The sequence below is a fragment of the Polypterus senegalus genome, chromosome 17 (genome assembly GCF_016835505.1).
Source record: "Polypterus senegalus isolate Bchr_013 chromosome 17, ASM1683550v1, whole genome shotgun sequence".
Classification (NCBI taxonomy): Eukaryota; Metazoa; Chordata; class Cladistia; order Polypteriformes; family Polypteridae; genus Polypterus; species Polypterus senegalus.
Genome location: NC_053170.1, coordinates 4,527,105 through 4,544,285, shown reverse-complemented (window position 1 = coordinate 4,544,285; position 17,181 = coordinate 4,527,105). Strand labels below are relative to the sequence as shown.

General features: G+C 43.7%; 1 protein-coding gene across 1 annotated transcript in view; it reads left to right on the top strand.

Annotated features, from left to right (window-relative positions):
- Window positions 1-17,181, top strand: part of kansl1b (KAT8 regulatory NSL complex subunit 1b) — a 164,369-nt gene that overhangs the window by 7,363 nt on the left and 139,825 nt on the right. The window contains exon 2 of the mRNA XM_039740731.1: window positions 2,751-2,862. The gene's annotated coding sequence lies outside the window, so the exon portion shown is untranslated. The remainder of the gene's footprint in view (window positions 1-2,750; window positions 2,863-17,181) is intronic.

Genomic DNA, 17,181 nt, shown 5'->3' with positions numbered 1-17,181 from the left:
TCAGGAAGCAGCAAGCGCGTCAACCTCTGAGTGTGGCTGACTTAGTTTATTATGTTTTATTTTTGTGAACTTTCTCAAAACTGTGTTTTTTTTTTTTTTTTAATACTGAAATACTTCTGTTTTTTATTTTGTGAATTTTGTTTAATATGAATGCAGTCAGTGTATCTTTTGTATAATAGTTCCTGTTTGCCTGTTGTAGTGGGGGGGGCTTTAATTAATGAAACACCCACAGGACGCACATGTAACGTAACAGCAGACTCCCGGCAAAAGCTGGATGAGCATAGACGTACATAGATAGACGCCGCACTCGCTGTGCTGCCCAGTCGACTCGATACGTCAGCGTGTCCGCCACATTGCGAAAGTGCCATTTAAACTAATAGAGGCAGACGTGGAAACCGGGTTTCCTGATGAAAAAGCAATAACGTTTAAAACAGCATCGTTTATATACAACAGATTTTGTCAAATCGTTTAAATGCAATTATTTATATCCATTTATATAATGGAAATTATTAAATAATAATAATAATAATTATAATAATAATATTATTATTAAATAATTCCTCCCATATAAGTAACATTTCTCAGACTGCCTTCTTGTATCTCTGAAACATTTCTAGACTTCCTCCTGTTCTTACGTAACACAGTACTGAAGTATCGGTCAATGCCCGAGTCACCTCACATGTAAATTACTGTAATGCTATTCTAGCTGGCATCCCACTAAAACGTATCCATCGGTTACAACTTCTTCCAAATTCTGCTGCCAGGATGATAACCTGCTGTTGTAAATCCACTGAACACGTCACACCGACTCTCTCTCACGTCACTGGCTCCCAGTTCACTACTGAACACGACACACAATCCCGCTCTGAACATTTAAAGCTCTCCACACCTCGCTGATCTCCTCCAGACTGGCACTCCTCTCGCTCACTCAGATCCTGTCATGTGAGAGGATTCAGTCTGTCAATGTGGTGCGGCCTTAGTTTGTGAAGACAGAGACGACTAAAGACATGAATACAAAATGGTGGCTGTCAATTTCAAACGGTGTTTCCTCGATGTCTGAACCAATCTCAGCCCGAACAGACTGACTGATCCAAGATCCACTGACAGCTTGTCCTCATGTCGACTGTCAGATAACACGCTCAGCTACTGTGACCACCTTGACTGCTGCTTTTCAATGTGAGCGAGTGGTAGCTTTGATCATATGATGCCAGTCCAGCGTCTGTTACCAGACTGGCACGGCACACGTCACAGGACAGCTTTCTCCAAATCCCATCTAAGGACTACCTGACCTCCCACGGCTTCCTGAGGTGGATTTCTTTGGGAAACCTTCAGAGTTTAAGAAATGCTAACAGCTAACAACATCTACACAGTCAGTGACTAAATACGTTGAGCCAAAACGCTGTTTGGAGGCTCACTTGAGCACATAAATGCACAGCTTTGCTAGCTTAGCCTGGCGTAGCTAAAGTTAAGATTATAAAATTGGATTTTCTAATAGCCAGATATAACAACAACAACTGTTCTGCCTTACCTATGAAATGTAATCCCCCGGGATTTGGTTTGGAGCGTAAAGCGGTTTCTACAATCCCAAGCAGCGCATTATCCATTACTTCCCTCCACAGGAGTGCCACTCACAATATGGCGGCGACGTTAACGTACGATGCTGCTGGTCATGTGGCGTCTAGTAATTCTATGTCTATGTGGATGACGCTGTTGCAGGAGACGGAGAGCCTCTGTCTGTCGCTGCGTGTGTTGACTGTCCCCCTTACTGCTTGTGTTTTAGTTGGATGACGTTGTTGCAGAATAAACGGCAGAATCTGGATATTGGTGTGTCCTTCTTCTTCCAAATCATCAGCAATCATTTTAAAGCCCCTGCATGAGCAAACGAATGGTAAACGTACAGAGAAAGAGGAGGAAAACTATAAGTCAAGTGTAGTGTGCTATTGAATAATGAGTGAGACTGGTGCTGGGCGATATGACGATGTATATCGTGGGGACGATAGAAAAGTGTCTATCGTCCTATTTCTCTTCTAGCATTTCTATCGTTTCTAACCTAATTTTATCAATTACTAAAGAAAATATTGCATTAAATAGGCTATGACAAATGAATGATGATGTCTTGTCGCTATGCAATGCATACTCTACCCTTTACATAAGTGATAATCAAGAATAAAAATGAACTTTTTCGCAAAGAAGCTCCATCTTGTGGTTTTGTGACAGTTCAGTTAAATGTCACTTCAAATAAAGTTGCAAAAAAAAGTACGCAATGATATTTTTGTCAAACTTTTCAGAGAATAACTAGAAACGTACTTTATTGTGGGTGGTATATCGTGATATATATCGTTATTGTGATATAAAATAATCCATATCGTGATATATGATTTTTCCATATCACCCAGCACTAAGTGAGACCACTGCTTTGTAGAAAATGAGTTTTTTTTTTTTTTGCAAAAATATTTAGCCCTGGGACAATAGGAAGAAAAATAATTAGTCCTAAAACAGTTAAGGAAAGAGAAACAATGAAAGGGTCCGCGTCTTCAAGAGCAAGTCAATGAAAATGAATTCAAATGAAGTTATTTAGCAGCAAAAACAGGTCACTAATTAAGAAATGGGTTAGAATGGAAACCTGCAGCCAGTGCGGCCCACCAGGACCAAACTTTGACGCCACTGGTTTAAATGCTCTGAGCGGAAGCCCACTGTTTTCCATAACTAATGCCGTCTTTTTTTTATTCTCTTTGTTTCTCCCCATCTAGAATCTTGTGCTATACCTGCTTGGATCAGAATGGCGTGGGGCAAGTGTGATGCCACCGCCCTAGTTTTACGCCAGCAAAGCGCTGGCATCCCGGAGATGCTGAAATCACCCAGGTAAGGGGGCTTCACAGTTTGCTTTTTTAACATCTTTTCACTAGAAGAGTGGCTTGTTATGGATAATTATGACCTACACTTGTCATGCAGCAGTGTCTCCACTTCAGTAAGGGCGAGGTGGCGCTTTTGGCGTGAATATCGTGGTGCGGCCATCCCAGACACTTTCCTTTACGTGCTCCGACTTCTCCAGCATCAACGTGGACTTACCTTGGTAGTCAAACCTACTGAGTAGCGAAACATTCGAGTTCACACAGTAATAAATAAAACAAGGGGCATGTGGTGTCCGGTCAGTCTCTTTTGACTGGCATCAGATCACTGCCATCTGACAAAAAAACGCAGAGTTAAGTGAGAGCCTCGCAGCCACCCGCCGCTTGAGAAAAATCTCATAGCTACAAACGTTTTGAAACCGTAGCACGTCACAGCAGAAAATGGCTTTGATGAGACCCAAGAACACAAACTGAACACTCGGGCAGCACAATGCATGACGCAAAACTGCACACTGAGTACCCAGGGGCTGCACTGACCACCTTGTGGCCGGGTGTGGGTGGTCCACGTGACACCAGCAAACAACTGAATAAGAAACCGTTTTCTACATTACAGAGCTGCCCCCTCCGCACCAGGGGTCTTCTTTCAAACGGCAGCATCAGACTGCGGGCTTCATTTCTGCTAAACTCAAGGAGACCACGTAGGCTTCCTTGGTGGGTTTGTCGATTTTAGCTCAGCCGTCCATAGCAGTGCGTGAATATCAAGATGCAGCGTAATGTCTGGTGAAGAATCCATCTCCTTTCTTGGTTTGTTTTCTTACGTTTTTAAATCACCGTTGCTAGTAGAATCGGTGTGATGTGCTCAGTGGATTTAGAGCAGCAGGTTATCATCCTGGCAGCAGAATTTGGAAGAAGTTGTAAGTGATGGATACGTTTTTGTGGGATGCCAGCTAGAATAGCATTACAGTAATCTATACGTGAGGTGACTCGGGCATTGACCGATACTTCAGTACTGTGTTACGTACGAACAAGACGAAGTCTAGAAATGTGTCGGAGATGGAAGAAGGCGGAGTGGTGGCTCTGAGGCTAGGGATCTGCGCTGGCAATCGGAAGGTTGCCAGTTCAAATCCTGTATACGGTGATCCCTCCTCGATCGCGGGGGTTGCGTTCCAGAACCCCCCGTGAAAGGTGAAAATCCGCCAAGTAAAAACCCTATGTTTGTATGGTTATTTTTATATATTTTAAGCCCTTAGAAACTCTCCCACACTGTTTATAAATATTCCAGCACAATTATACAGCATAAACTCTTTGTATTCTCTTAGTTATTAGGTAAGATTCATTGAAATTATGTATGTAAACACACTGTTTATATGCAGTAAAACCTAAATATTATTTTAAAGATATCGAGTGTCTCCGATATCACGTATGTTACAGCCATTACGATAGACAGGCCACCAGCAATAAATACGTACAATGCAAGAAAAATTGTATAAAATGTGTGTACAGCGACACTAAACGTACGTAGATGTACTAAGTACTGTAAGTAGAAAATTAATTCTGGTTACTCACCAACAATGACACGACGACTTGTCCGATAACAATGAGTTTAGTTTTACTGCACAACAAAGGAGAGCGTTACAGCCCTTCTAAAGGAGCCTCTTCAGGCGACTGTGTAGCACCGCCGTTGTTCTTCTTCAATCCAAATCCCTAAAGCAGATTCCATCCACACTACCGTCTTATTACGTCCACTTACAACTCGTTTTGCGCCCTGGTTAAAGGACACTGCGGCCGTAGATCTTATATTCCTTTCCTCCTTTTTAAATAAAAAGAATCGTAGCCTCATTGATGCTGTAATGGCGTCCTACAGCGGTGTAGCTGTTCACTTCCTTCAACATATCCAAAACTTTGACCTTTTCGGCAATCGTTAACATCTTCCGTTGGCGCTTGGGCACGGCCCCTGAAGCAGTAGCAGATCGATTTGGAAGGGCTTGACTACACACACAGATAAACACAAAAGAGCACAACTCTTTACACAGCGAAACACGTTGATGCTGAATGAGCGAGACAAGACTTCCTGGTTAACGTCGCTGAGCCAATCAGAGCACCGGAACTTAACTCTGTGCTCTGATTGGGTAACTTCTCAGCCATCCGCCAATAGCGTCCCTTGTATGAAATCAACTGGGCAAACCAACTGAGGAAGCATGTACAGGAAGTAAAAAGACACATTGTCCGCAGAAACCCGTGAATCAGTGAAAAATCCGCGTTATATATTTAGATATGCTTACATATTGAATCTGCGATAGAGTGAATCCGCGAAAGTCGAAGCGGGGGATGGGTTTGGGGATGGAGAGATACTTAACCCTTTAAACTGCCACATACGTGGAGGTTAATGTCCCACGGAAGCCAAATACTTTTTTACTGCACTTTTTTAAGTAAACGTCACAATTCACAAAGAAAAAGTGAAACGTTAATGGAACACGTAATTTTTTTCATGCAAAGAGTATCACAATGAAATCATTTTACACACTGCCAATCACCTGTCAATACTGTTTAAATAAACTACTGGAATTCAGTAAATCACTGGATGCACACAGAAGCCAACACTGATGCTCGCAGGCTGAATCCCAGGGACAGTGATGCTGATTCACTAGGGGGCGCCAGTGTTCACGAGCTGGCTGCTCAATGAATGTACGGCACGGACCAATCAGCTCCGGCGTGCTGACAAGTTGCACTGTGAACTGACTATAGCCAGTGGCGGTGGTTTAAGGGTTAAGAAGACAAAGCTGAGTGTTGTTTAAACATTTCTCTCTATTATAAAAAAAAAAATCCTGGGAGGGAGACGAGACGTGATCTTCTCGGAAGACGATTTGACGTCTGTGTGAGAGACACTTTAACGTCACGCAAAGACAATTTGACGTCCCGCGAGACAAGGCAGTGAGACCACATTTAAAACAAGTTCAAGGACATGTAACCAAGCAGTTGTTGGAATGCCTTTGACAGACAAACATCATGTGCTCCCAGCTCTTAAAACAACGACAAGCAGAACATGCAGGAAGCCAGCAGATGATCCGACTGCTTTTCCTTAGTGTGCGTTCAGCCCCCCCCTTAATACACAATCTGCTGGTGTGTATGGATACAAACTATTATCAAGAAACAGCACAGGAAATGATCAAGCACTCCTAGTAGACTTGACTGATTTTGCGCCGTTTCATTAAGGGCTCATTTATACTTCACACTCAGAACACGTACGCGCACACATCATGGCTGCCACGCATTTCTAGCATTCATTTAACCCGTCCTGTGAGCAGGTCCTCAGAAATTAACATGACACGTGCGTGACTTGCAGTACCAGCAAGAAGTCGGGGGCGCAGTGTGATAAAAGTCGGAATGTGACGTCAGAGTCTCTGTTTACTATCTACATGTGACAGAAAGCCGCTTTGCGGATCCTACAGGATTGATGTGCGCGCTGTGATGTTTGATGAATGGTTCCGTGTGGTGAAGTGAAATGCCGACATACAGATGCATTCGTGGTGCTTTTATACTCCAATGACACGACTCATTTTAAATGTCTCGCATACCGTCTTTGTGCCGTCTTTTTTTTCTGGGGCTTCCTCCTGACCTGAGAGCAGCAATCACCACACAGAACATATTAAATGTCTGGTATTCATTCCAACTCTCTGCACATTTAGAATCCTTAGATTTATACTTGATATCACTTTCATGATGAAATGCATTAAAGTATGTATGTTACATGTTACAGATAATTCGTTAATTTCATTTAAATAATGAATACTGTTAATAATTACACACATGGGGGTGACACGGTGGCGGAGCGGTAGCGCTGCTGTCTTGCTGGGAGTCACGTCGCTGGTATTCCCTGCCTGGAGTTTACATGTTTTCCTGCTGGGTTTCCTCAGTGAGCTCCGGTTTCCTTCCAAAGATATGCAGATTTGGTGACACTGAAATGACGCCAGTGTGTGTGTGAGTGCTTGTATTCACCTTGCGATAAGCTGATGCCCCGTCCAGGGATCTTTTCTGCCTCGTGCCCAGTGCTAGCTGGAATGGACACATCCCCGGATTGCTGGATTTAATCATTAAACATTCTTTTCAGAGATATTGCGGTAACGTGTCATCGAAATTTAATGGGTGTTCCAGGCAATTCATAACACCGCGGATATCTCTTACTGCCACCTGGTGGATTCCTCCAGATTTATGTAAAGTACAGGCACAAGTATAAACAGTACAACGCTTGTGTAGCAGGAGAGTCTGCTGGAGCGTGTGTCGTGTCGTGTCGCGTAGTGTCGTGTCGCGTAGTGTCGTGTCGCGTAGTGTCGTGTCGCGTAGTGTCGTGTCGCGTAGTGTCGTGTCGCGTAGTGTCGTGTCACGTAGTGTTGTGTCGCGTTGTGTCGTGTCGTGTCGCGTCGCGTAGTGTCGTGTCATGTGAGGTATAAACCTGGCCTAAGAGTGAAGCACAGTCAAATTAGCCGGATTAAATGAACGCATTTAGCAATTGCATTAAAAAATGTAAACCGTGAAAGCATTAATCACACACATTAATGCTAATTTAATCAGCAGCTCTAACAATAAAAAAATAATTGATAAACATCACACTATTATGTAAAGTCGTGAAAATCATATTGTTGATTTTTTTTTCATCTTTTTTGAATAGAACAGTAGATCTTCATGTAAACAGTAATACAGATAAAGTTGACATACTTGAATAAAACCTGCGCAAATTTGCCTTTTTAATAATTTGTTAAACAAAAATATCAAAAGATGCAGTGGTCTGTAGGGGAAAAAGTACGTCCACTGATTGGCCTCTTTAGGTGGTTGGACCTCTTTTGGAAATCACTGCTTGTAGGCGTTTCACATAACTGCCCACCTGTCTCTGACATCGACTCGGTGAAATTTTAGACCACCCGTCCGTGCCAAATTCCTTCTGGAGCTCGATTGGCATTTACCATAGAGTACCAGAATTGGCAGGTCCACCACTGGTGTCCTGTGCTTTTCACAGATGAGAGAGAGCAGGTTCACCCTGAGCACACGTGACAGACGTGAGAGGGTCTGGAGAAGCCGTGGAGAACGTTATGCTGCCTGTGACATCGTTCAGCATGACCGGTTTGGTGGTCATTCTGGGGAGGCATATCCATGGAGCGACACACAGACCACTACAGGCTAGACAACGGTGGGCACCTTGACTGCCATTAGGTATTGGGATGAGATCCTTGGCCCCATTGTCAGACCCTATGCTGGTGCAATGGCTCCTGGGTTCCTCCTGGCGCACGACAATACCCAGCCTCATGTGGCGAGAGGATGAAGGAACTGATACCATTGACTGCCCTAAGCTCACTTGCCCGACCTCAATCCAGTAGAACACCTCTAGGTGGGACATTATGTGTCGGTCCATATGACACCACCTGGTTGCACCTCCAGGACACTATCTGTTGTCTCATTAAGACCATGCCCCCAACCCCGACATTATCAGGCATGCATACAAGCACGTTGTGCGGGGGGTGAGGGTATACAAACTACTGAATACGATTTGGAGTTGCTGCAGTGACATTTCGGCCAAATGGACTCGCCTGCCTGACACATTCGTTTTTTTCCCTTTGATTTTCGGGGTGTTCCTCTGTCGGTTGATCTTTTTCATTTCCATCCTTTCGTTCCTCACACGTCACCATATCGGTCCATAGCAGTAGAGAGACCCAGCAGGATTTTTTTTTTTCCCCACTGAGATCTGATGTTTTCAAAGTGTTCCTTTTATTTTTTTGAGCAGTTTATACTCTTCATCAGTCAGGTTCCAACTTCCATGTATAGCAGTTGACAGATCAGCTTTGCAGGATGGAGCCTCGTCATGGACCATTTTTTTTGTCAATTTCCACAAATTAAATTTTCAATCAGATCTTTGCTTTGTGGCAAGATTGTCATCCTGAAAATTGTCTTCATTATCACCAAGCCTACTTTTGATTGATTGGAATGAGAAAAGCGTCCAAACTGTCAGTGTGCACCTGTGCATTTACTGTCGAGGTAATGACCGCCGTCTCCTCTGGTCCTTCACCTGACATGCAACCCCGTATCAGCAATGAGTGCGCTTGTTTTCTCCAGGCTGTCATCTTTATGTGTTTGACTGGAACGGCACCAACTAGAAGTTCCAGCATCATCTTCTTAGCCAATGCAGGTTCGTGTTTCATCACTGAGTTTTACTGTCACAGTCCATGACTGCTCCTCTTTAGCCCACTGTTGCACGTTTTCTTCTCTTGAGGTGTTAATGATGGTTTACGTTTGGCTTTTTTGTATGTACCCCGCCTGCGCTACGTGCCAGTCACTTCGCGTCTCTGCCGCTCGCGTTGTGAAGAGGGGGAGCTGAACGCACCCCAAGGAGACGCGGTTACTCCTCCAAAACCCCTCTTTAAACGGCGATACAATGTGAAACAAATATACTGCTCAAAAGAATTAAAGGAACACTTTTTAATCAGAGTATAGCATAAAGTCAATGAAACTTCTGGGATATTAATCTGGTCAGTTAAGTAGCAGAGGGGGTTGTTAATCAGTTTCAGCTGCTGTGCTGTTAATGAAATTAACAGCAGGTGCACTAGAGGGGCAACAATGAGATGACCCCCAAAACAGGAATGGTTTAACAGGTAGAGGCCACTGACATTTTTCCCTCCTCATCTTTTCTGACTGTTTCTTCACTAGTTTTGCATTTGGCTACAGTCAGTGTCACTACTGGTAGCATGAGGCGATACCTGGACCCTACAGAGGTTGCACAGGTAGTCCAACTTCTCCAGGATGGCACATCAATACGTGTCATTGCCAGAAGGTTTGCTGTGTCTCCCTGCACAGTCTCAAGAGCATGGAGGAGATTCTAGGAGACAAGCAGTTACTCTAGGAGAGCTGGAGAGGACCATAGAAGGTCCATAACCCATCAGCAGGACCAGTATCTGCTCCTTTGGGCAAGGAGGAACAGGATGAGCACTGCCAGAGCCCTACAAAATGACCTCCAGCAGGCCACTGGTGTGAATGTCTCTGACCAAACAACCAGAAAGACTTCATGAGGGTGACCCAAGGGCCCCATGTCCTCTAATGGGCCCTGAGCTCACTGCCCAGCAGCATGCAGCTCGATTGGCATTCGCCATAGAATACCAGAATTGGCAGATGCACCACTGGTGCCCTGTGTTTTTACAGATGAGAGCAGGTTCACCCTGAGCACGTGACAGAAGTGAAAGGGTCTGGAGAAGCCATGGAGAACATTATGCTGCCTGTAACATCATTCAGCATGAGCACTTTGGTGGTGGGTTAATGATTGTCTGGGGAGGCATATCCATGGAGGGTCACACAGACCGCTACAGGCTTGACAAAGGCACCTTGGCTGCCATTAGGTATCAGGATGAAATCCTTGGACCCATTGTCAGACCCTATGCTGGTACAGTGGCTCCTGGTGCACAACAATTCCTGTCCTCATGTGGTGAGAGTATGCAGGCAGTTCCTGGAGGATGAAGGAATTGATACCATTGACTGGCCACCACACTTTCCTGTCCTAAATCCAACAGAGTACCTCTGGGACATTATGTTTTGGTCCATCCAATGCCACCAGGTTGCACCTCAGACTGTCCAGGAGCTCAGTGATGCCCTGGTCCAGATCTGGGAGGAGATCCCCCACAACACCATCTGTCATCTCATTAGAAGCAGGCACCGATGTTGTCAGGCATGTATACAAGAACACAGGGGCCATACAAAGTGCTGCGTACAATTTGGAGTCGCTGCAATTCAATTTGGGCAAAATGGACTAGCCTGCCACATCATTTTTGGGGCGTCTTTGAATTCAGGGCTCTGTAGGTTGATCATTTTCATTTCCATCAAACGATGTGGCATCCTTTTCGTTCCTAACACATTACCCAGTCTAGATCACTATAGATATCCAGGAGGATTTCTTTTTCCCATTGAGATCTGATGTGTTTTCAAAGTGTTCCTTTCATTTTTTTTGAGCAGTTTAGTTTGGGGTTTTTTTGGGTTTTTTTTTACCTCTTTGCTCTATCAGCTGCTGCCGCCGCCGTGCTGTATGATCTTCATCTCGTGCGGCGCACTTCTGTCATATCACTCATGTCCATATATTCAATCTCTTTTTGCTTTTACCTTTTCAACAACATCGCATTGAATTTTGATTCCGTGACTGGAATTACATCGTGACAATTCAATGTATGACGGCCCGTGAGTAAATATTGTTTCTTTCTCTCGACAAGAAATGTGTCTGACAATAGCATTCACACAAATGAGAAATGATTTCTCTCGCGGGATTTCACTTTCACCAAACAACAAATCTTTTAATTCTTGCAGATACGCCTTTTCATTGGGAAGAAACACTACCCTGATAGCAACACAAATTAGACGATCTACAAGTCTCCGACTTACAGTTTAAATCCGAACAATATAATCGATCTCTTTTTCGCTGTTCTGTTATTTCACAGAGTAATTATTTACATTTGTTTGTGCTAATGAGATTTTTACTATCCTTTTTTTTTTTTTTTTTTTGAGACTTTCAAATTTTCCTACTTCCATTATCTCAAACCTGCTCTGCATGTGTATCGTGCCAACGTTTTTGAATTCTTTACGACGTTCTACTTTGTCACCTACTCTTTGTTTTATTTCCGTCCCTGGGCCTGGTTAAATCTCTTGGCATAAAGACTCCTCTCGCTTGACGTGAAAGTGTCTCCGTGAGAAAATCATGTCTCGTCTCCTTCCAACCGTCCAAGATATTTTTTTTTGTAATAAAGAGAAACCCCATTTCCTTCAGCCGATTTCTTACAGTTTGGTCACAAACATTGACTCCTCTATTTGTTTTTCATTTCTTTTGTTGTACATTTTCTGTTTTCCAGGCATATTGCTTTGAGTTTTCTGTCCTGATGCTTTGACGTCTTCCTTGGTCTCCCTGCATGTTTCCCTTTTCCAACTTTCCCATTTTGTTTGTATTTCCTCCCCGTTTTGACACGGCTGACTGGGAACAACCAACATCTTTTGCCACACTCGGTGCTGAGTTACCTTCCTGAAGGAGTTTTATTATCCTTTGCATTTTCAACTGACAGCTGTCTAGCTGTGGTTGTGTTTCCGGTACAAGAGCTCGGTGAGGTCTGCAAACACTCGCTTTGAACTGCACACTCATTGGCCTATTGACACTCGTGCAGGGATTTATTTTAAAAATGCAAATTACCAGCGGATTCCATCATTTTTTTTCCTTCATCATTGAGTGATTATATCATTTTTTTCCTCAACTTGTCTGAATAAAAAATGTGCCCTTAAATACATCCATCCATCCATTTTCTTACCCGCTGAATCCGAATACAGGGTCACGGGGGTCTGCCGGAGCCAATCCCAGCCAACACAGGGCACAAGGCAGGAACCAATCCTGGGCAGGGTGCCAACCCACCGCAGGACACACACAAACACACCAAGCACACACCAGGGCCAATTTAGAATCGCCAATCCACCTAACCTGCATGTTTTTGGACTGTGGGAGGAAACCCACGCAGACACGGGGAGAACATGCAAACTCCACGCAGGGAGGGCCCGGGAAGTGAACCTCTAAGGGTCTCCTAACTGCGAGGCAGCAGCGCTATCACTGCGCCACCGTGCCGCCCCCCTTAAATACAATTTAATTTAATTTTTTGAGGTATATTTTACAATGTCCACATGTTCAGCTGTTAAATAAAATAGTTTTGCATCCTATCTGTAATTACTTTTTTTGTAAAACAGCTGAGTGAACATCCTCTGATAGTAGTGATTCCACAATTTTTGCCAGGGATTGTAGATGTGTCTTAAATGACATGCTGTGTATCGGGATTTAGCTTGTTCCTACTTAAACATGGCCTCTGCAAATTAGGGTTGTCCTGCAAATAAGTGCTTACAAGAATTATGCCTCTACCTTATATCTCACACCCTTTTGCATAAACCAGGTAGCATTTTTGTAGATTAAATTTGATTCGATTCAACTTTATTGTCATTGTACAGGTACAACTAAATGCAGTTTAGCATCTAACCAGAAACTGCAAATTAAAAAAGAAAGTAAGGTGTAGTAAGGCTGCATACAGATGAGAATATGTACCTACTTGGAGGCTTCGCTCGCCAACCCCCCTGCCTGCGCCAAGTGCCAGCAACTTTGTGTTTCTGCTGCTCATGTATGTGGAATTCACTTTCACCAAACAACAAAACTTTTAATTCTCGCGGATAGGCCTCTTCATTGGGAAGAAACACGACTTTTAACACGAATTACACAATCTACTTAAATTTTAAATCTGTACAATATATTTGATCTCTTTTCTGTTCAGTTATTTCACCGAGTAATAATTTCCATTTGTTTGCGCTAATGTGATCTTTACTATCATTTTTTCGAGACTTTTGACTTTTAGTACTTTCATTATCTCTAACCTGCTCTGCATGTGTAACCGCTTCAACGTTTTTGAATTCCTTACGACGTTCTACTTTGTCATCTACTCTTTGTCTTTTATTTCCGACCCCAGGCGTGGTTAAATCCCTTGGCACAAAGTCTTGTCTCGCGGGACGTGAAAGTATCTCTGAGAAAGTCAGGTCTTGTCTCTCTTCCCAAGATTTTTTTTATTATAATGGAGAGATATATTTTTCAATTTACATGAAGTGATATATACAAGATAAATTATATGGCTATGAATACTGATCAGTAAGTACAGGTACATGATATGAATAACATAGATATAAGAAATAAGTACAGAATAGATATATAAACATGTAAAAATGTATATAGAGTACAGTCAAAAGTTGTTGATTTTTAGAAAGGTCAGCTTTTGAGTGATAAGGGTTGAGAGTTCAGAATGGTGATGGTGTTATGAAAGATTTTACTTTGAAAAATACATCACTTTAAAAAAGAAAAAAAGCATTCTCATCCACATTATGTGCTGGTCCCGTGCTGAGTAGGCATTGCATTCTATGTGAATTAAAACCGAAACGCATCAACGCCCACGTGCCAGTTTTATACCACTAGGTGGTGCACCTGCACAACCACTGATGGCGCTCCGCTTCACGCCGCTCTTCTCCTGCGTCATCTGCAATATTTTAAGTCGTGTGCGTTTGAGAAAAGTTTTTATTATTATTTAAAGTATTCCTTCTGCAGAGGGCTTTCTTATTCTAATATTTATTGCCATGTGTGTCACTTGCGCGATGAGTGTGTGTGGTGTGTCGAATAAAACCACACGCTTCAGCGCATGCGCTTTAATTAGGAACGTTTCCTTTGAATTAGTCTGATGATTCCAATCGCTTAAATTAACAGGCTGAAAAACTTAAGTTATGTCATGTGGACTACAGATGACGTAAGTATTTAAGTCCAGCTATTTGTTTTTCTCGTATATTTTTGAGCTTTTATATAAATCATAATTAAAATAATACATCCCCGGCTGTTTCATCCAACCAAATAGGTTAGCGATGCGTTAACAATTTTATAATTTAAATTCCGCTACTTAGTTTTATATATTAAATGGTCTTTATAAACACATGCAGATGATAACATGGTTATTCTGGTTAAAAAAATAAACGAGGCAAACTGTTGAAAGGAACATCAAAATGATAAAGGAAGTGAAGCACTTGGCCAGTACATCATCATTTTCTGTTCAATGTCTGTCTCACTTAAAACGTTTTTGTGTTTTGCATTTATGATGGACGGCTGGTTCCTTTCTTTCTGTGCTCACCGAGGCAGAGACAAAGACCCAGTCCAAGGATGGTTCCTTCTTTTGCTCAGTTTGGCAAAGATGAGGTGGCATCCCGTTCAGAGTTGTTAGGGTGGCATCCAGTCTTAAGGGTTAATCCTTCTTATACACAATGAGGCTGGGTCAACATGGGGTGGCATCCAGTCCAGGGATGGTTTCTCCTTTTGTTCACAGGCAAAGACTGGGTGACATCCTGTCCACGGTTAATCTCTGCTTGTGCAGTGAGGCAGTAATGGGGTGGCATCCTGTCCAGAATTGAATGTACCAACACTGGATGAGATGCCACTCCGTTCTGACCTGCACTATGAATGCAAAATATAAATACATTTAAACAAGACGCCAGGAGCGTATTCGTATTGAAATGTATCCGATGATGGCAGACTTTCTATGTAGCTATAGACATGTTAACTCGTAAGTAAGATTAACGGTGTATATTCTCGGATATGGTAATTCACTAATAACCTGCCTACGTGTCCTTATTGCATGCATTGTTACTCGAACTGAAACGTCACTAAAACTGATCGTTATCCCGCACGCCCGTCCCTTCCTCTTGCCACCCTGGGTGTCTTCTACGCTATTCGCTTTTTCGACTGCGTTAATGCTCAGCCACCGCTAGAGTGCGCCCGTTTGCCCAGATGGCCTTTGTCTACTGCGCCATACCAACCATAGGGTGCGGCTTCGAAGAGCAGTTGTCAGTCCGCCCATCTGCCTCACGTGCAGTGCCGTCAGTGGGTACACTCGTGTGGCCCGCCTTCCGGCAGTAAGGATGAGCCCAGCATTTTTGCGTTCCTTCTGTTCCCACCGGTGTCAGTGGGCTGCTGATCAATTAATATCCTCCTACATAAAGCGCTCATGGCGGCGTCCCTCCCCTTTAACTCCCGCATTATTGCACATGCGCGACTCGGAGGCTTTGCTCGCCTCACCCGCCCTGTCTAAAGGCGCGCCAAGTAGACACTGCGGTAGCGATTTATCCCGCGAATCGTCCGTTTAAACGAGGACACGAGGGCTGCTGCATTTTATTTAGAATTCGACATCCCCTCACCCCTCTAAACTGTAACGTGCACCGCGAAACGCCGCTATGTTCTCACAACGGGGGGTATCTGGTCACCAAAAAAGCGCCAAGACGCGTGAATTGTGGCCGAGTTTCAAGTCTCGTTTATTCTCGCGTGGGTTAACACTGCACAAAGAAAGAAAACGCGGCTCCCGCCTGCATTGCAGTGTGGCGCCCGGGGCTTCTCGCGAGCGGGATGTGCTGTGCTCTACTGTTCAGGGGGGGTAGTCCGCGTGGGGTGTGCAGGTCCGCGAGCTTTACGTTTGGTTTTCCGGTCTTGACGAAGATCGCATTCGAGTGGTGTCAGGAAGTCCGCCTGTACTGCCTGCTTTCTGACCTGAGGCGGCCTCGCACTCCGGCGGTTTGTGACAGTGGCCGGCAAACGCACGCCGGGAGGAGAGTCCTTGTAGATGGAAGAGCACACCAGTAACAAGATTGCACCTAATGTGGGACCGATCGCGGAGATTAAAAACGGCAAAGATGATTAATTTTTATTAGATAAAAATACAAACGTTAACTCACTGTCTCAACCTAACATACATGTATCCTGCCACCTTTACACTTTTCTCTCACTAAACCAGTGACTGCATCTTAAGTGAGCCAACTGTTAAAACTGCTGAAGTTTAATGATGAGGTGCCACATCCGAGTGAGGTGGATCATCTGGCTGACTAGTTGGTGCGTCCTCAACAATCTTAGACAGTAGAAATAATTGTGAATATTTATGAGACCCTCCTGCACCGCTAGTTATAAGAGGCTAGCCGTGACATATTGTAAAGCACTCCAACCTGTATTCTGTCTTTGAAAATATGCAATATAAATAAATGTTAATGTTACAAACAATGGACCTCAGCTACGGGCTTGTGCCGTCGGTTAATTGGATAGATCACAAGCATTCTGTAACTAAAGTATATAATATCTGTCATAATGTTAATAACAATGGGGCTCAGTTATAGGCCTGCATCGTTTGTTAACTGGGTAGATTAGAAGCATTCTGTAACTAAAGTATGTAATATCTGTCGTTTTCGTTTCCCCTTCACCAAGGGTCACCACTCTTTCCAAGCAATGTGGCGTTGTGGTCATTAAGTTAGCTTTAGACTTGAAACCTTGAGGTTGTGGGTTCAAATCCTGCTGATAGTGTGTGACTGTGAGAAAGTCCCTTCACCTGTCTGTGCTCCAACTGCAAAAACAAAAGAAGTGTAATGAATTGTATCTCAGATCCCACAATCCAAAGACATGCAGGTTAGGTGGACTGGCGATTCTAAATTGGCCGTAGTGTGTGCTTGGTGTGTGGGTGTGTGTCCTGCAGTGGGTTGGCACCCTGCCCAGGATTGGCTCCAGCAGACCCCCATGACCCTGTATTCGGATTCAGCGGGTTAGAAAATGGATGGATGGATGTTGTAAGCTGACTTATTTGGATCACGTCCATCAAATCATAAGTAATAATAAGATGATGAGGTCACTGGAGCCGTTTACTCTTGAACACGCTGTCATTTGCATATTTACCTTGGAGTAAAACATTCCCGCCGTAGATCAGCTCCTGCTTTTCCTAGTGACTGA